This window comes from Eumetopias jubatus, unplaced genomic scaffold (genome assembly GCF_037043125.1).
Source record: "Eumetopias jubatus isolate StellerSeaLion01/CBP00866 unplaced genomic scaffold, mEumJub1_p1.0 scaffold_13, whole genome shotgun sequence".
Lineage (NCBI taxonomy): Eukaryota > Metazoa > Chordata > Mammalia > Carnivora > Otariidae > Eumetopias > Eumetopias jubatus.
This window is the reverse complement of record NW_028274819.1, coordinates 88,427,283-88,430,770: the sequence shown is the minus strand read 5'-3', so window position 1 is coordinate 88,430,770 and position 3,488 is coordinate 88,427,283. Positions and strand designations below refer to the sequence as shown.

Sequence of the window (3,488 nt, the reverse complement as noted above, 5' to 3'; positions counted from 1 at the left end):
CAACACTGAATGGAATTTCGGTTAACAGACGAATGGGTAAAAATATGGTGGTATATCCATACAATGGAGAGCTATTCAGCAAGAAAAGATAAATAAACTATTGATACATGCAAAAGCATAAATTAAGGGGCGCCTGGGTGACTCAGTCAGTTAAGCATCTGCCTTCAGCTCAGGTCATGATCCCAGTGTCCTGGGATTGAGTCCAACATCAGGCTCCCTGCTCAGCAGGGAGTCTGCTTCTCCCTCTACATGTCCCCCCTGCTCATGATCTCTCTCTCACTCCCTCTCTCACAAATAAGTATATAAAATCTTTAAAAAAATAAAAGCACAAATTAATATCAAAGTAATTGTGCCAAGTAAAATAAGCCAAACCAAGAAAGAGAGAGAGAGTACATATTTCATGATTCCACTTGTATAAAATTCTAGAAAACACAAATTAATCAGTAGTGATAGGAAGCAGATCAGTGATTTCCTGGCTGGGGGACGGGTGGAGAGGCGGGGAGGGATTGCAAAGGTTCAAAAGGAAACTTTGGAAAATGATGAGTATGTTCACTTTGATTGCGGTATGGATTCATGAATGTATACATATTGCAAAGCTTATTAAGTTGCCCACTTTAAACATGTGCATTTTATTTTATTTTTTATTTATATGTGTGTGTGGGCATTTTATTTTAATTTTATTTTATTTTTAAAGTTTTATCTATTGGGGTACTTGGGTGGCTCAGTCATTAAACGTCTGCTTTCGGCTTAGGTCAGGATCCCAAGGTCCTGGGATTGAGCCCCGCATCCGGCTCCCTGCTCCGTGGGAAGCCTGCTTCTCCCTCTCCCACTCCCCCTGCTTGTGTTCCCTCTCCCACTGTCTCTCTCTGTCAGATAAATAAATAAAATCATTAAAAAAAATAAAAAAATAAAGTTTTATCTATTTAAGTAATCTCCACATCACCCCGGAGCTTGAATTCACAACCCGGAGACCAAGAGCTGCATGCTCTTCCGACTGAGCCAGCTAGGTACATCCTACTTTATTTTTTAGTTATTTATTTATTTTTTAAAAAGATTTTATTTATTTATTTGACAGAGAGAGACATAGCGAGAGAGGGAACACAGGCAGGGGGAGTGGGAGAGGGAGAAGCAGGCTCCCCGTGGAGCAGGGAGCCCGATGGAGGGCTCGATCCCAGGACCCCGGGATCATGACCTGAGCCTAAGGCAGACGCTTAACGACTGAGCCACCCAGGCGCCCCTACTTTATTTATTTATTTATTTATTTATTATTATTATTTTTTTAGGTGTATAAACTATTTTATTAACAGACAAGGCCTACAAATTTATTTCTTCTTGGACACACCCACAGTGCGGCCACGGCGCCCTGTGGTCTTGGTGTGCTGGCCTCGGACACGAAGTCCCCAGAAGTGGCGCAGCCCTCTGTGGGCCCTAATTTTCTTCAGTCTCTCCAGGTCTTCACGAAGTTTGTTGTCCAGGCCATTGGCCAGGACCTGGCTGTACTTTCCATCCTTCACGTCCTTTTGTCTGTTCAAAAACCAGTCTGGGATCTTATACTGGCGAGGATTCTGCATAATGGTGATCACACGTTCCACCTCATCCTCAGTGAGCTCTCCGGCCCTTTTGGTGAGATCGATGTCTGCTTTCCTCAACACTACATGAGCATATCTTCGCCCCACACCCTTAATTGCAGTGATGGCAAAGGCTATTTTCCGCCGCCCATCGATATCGGTGTTGAGTACTCGCAAAATGTGCTGGAACTTCTCAGGGATCACTAGAGACATGGTGGCGGCCCCAACGGCGGCGGCGTGTAGGCCTCCTGTGGAAGAGCTACTTTATTTATTTTTAAGTAAGCTCTATGTGGAGCTCAAACTTACAACCCCAAGATCAAGAATCACATGTTCTACCCACTGAACAAGCCAGATGCCCCTAAACATGTGCATTTTAATGTATGTCAGGTACACCTCAATAAAGATTTTAAGATTGTTTTGGAGTTTATGATAGTTATAATAATCCAAGAAAATTTTTTAACTGGTTAAGAATTAGCTAATGACAAATTAGTCTTCATTTGTTTATAATATGATTAGGATTTACCAAAGTCTCTTAGGTATTTTATGTAAACATAATATTAAAATATACTAAGAGACCTAAATATAAAAATAAAAATCTTCTAAGATAATCTAGGATATTATATGTACCATCTGTTCTAGGAAATTTGGTGAACTTCTTTTTTTTTCTTTTTTTTAAGATTTATTTATTTATTTGAAAGAGAGAGAGAATGAGAGAGAGAGACCACATGAGAGGGGGGTGGGTCAGAGGGAGAAGCAGACTCCCCGCTGAGCAGGGAGCCCGATGCCCGACTTGATCCCTGGACTCCAGGATCATGACCTGAGCCGAAGGCAGTCGCTTAACCAACTGAGCCACCCAGGCGCCCTTTGGTGAACTTCTTAACCAAGATTTGAAACCAAGAAGCTACAATGGGAGGAAAAAAAAAAAACTAAAATGAAGACAATAGGTATATTTTAATTACTTGTAAATAAAAACTTTGGCTACATATATATACCATAAAAAAGTCAATAAACAATATATCACATTTTTGCTATACAGAAAACAAAGAGTAATTTCTTACAAATTTATAAAAAGAGGTAAACAACCCAGTGGTAAAATAGACAAAGGCTAATAGGAAAATATCAGGGATGAGCAAATCCAAATGCCCCAAATCATATTAACATATTAAAAGGTGCTCAAACTTTGAGGGGCCTGGGTGGCTTAGTTGTTTGAGCATCCGACTCTGGGTTCCCACTCAGGTCATGATCTCAGGGTCATGGAATCAAGGGCTGCATAGAGCTCTGGGCTGAGTCAGTTTGAGAGATTCTCTCTCCCTCTCCCTCCCCCTCTGCCCCTCCTGCCATTCATGCTTGTGTGCACGCTCTCTCTCAAATAAATAAAATCTTTAAAGAAAAAAAAATTTTTAAAAAGATGCTCAAACTTGAAGCATCAGGGAAATGAAAATTAAAGTAATTATTAGGCATTATTAATTTTTTAAAAAGATTTATTTATTTATTTGAGAGATCAAGAATGAGAGAGAGAGAGTACATGAGAGGGGGGAGGGTTAGAGGGAGAAGTAGGCTCCTCGCTGAGCAGGGAGCCGGATGCGGGACTCGATCCAGGGACTCCAGGATCATGACCTGAACCGAAGGCAGTCGCTTAACCAACTGAGCCACCCAGGCGCCCCGTCATTATTTTTTTTTTTAAAGTAATTTCCTATGCCCAACATGGGGCTTGAATTCATGACTCCAAGAGCAAGAGTGGCATGCTCTAGTGAGCCAGCCAGAATGGTAACATCTATTGTTAGAGTGCTTTTATATCATGTCAGCGCATATGAATTGTTCCAGTCTTTTTGGAAGGGAAGGTAGTAACATCAATTAAAATTAAATTTGTATATATGTATATACATGTTATAGGAGATCCTATATAATTGTATCACTCAG

The 3,488-nt window shown here is 40.9% G+C and overlaps 1 pseudogene; it reads right to left on the bottom strand.

Moving 5' to 3' along the window:
- Positions 1–1,278: 1,278 nt before the first annotated feature.
- Positions 1,279–1,808, bottom strand: LOC114222342 (small ribosomal subunit protein uS13 pseudogene; annotated as a pseudogene).
- Between the last annotated feature and the right edge of the window lie 1,680 nt (positions 1,809–3,488).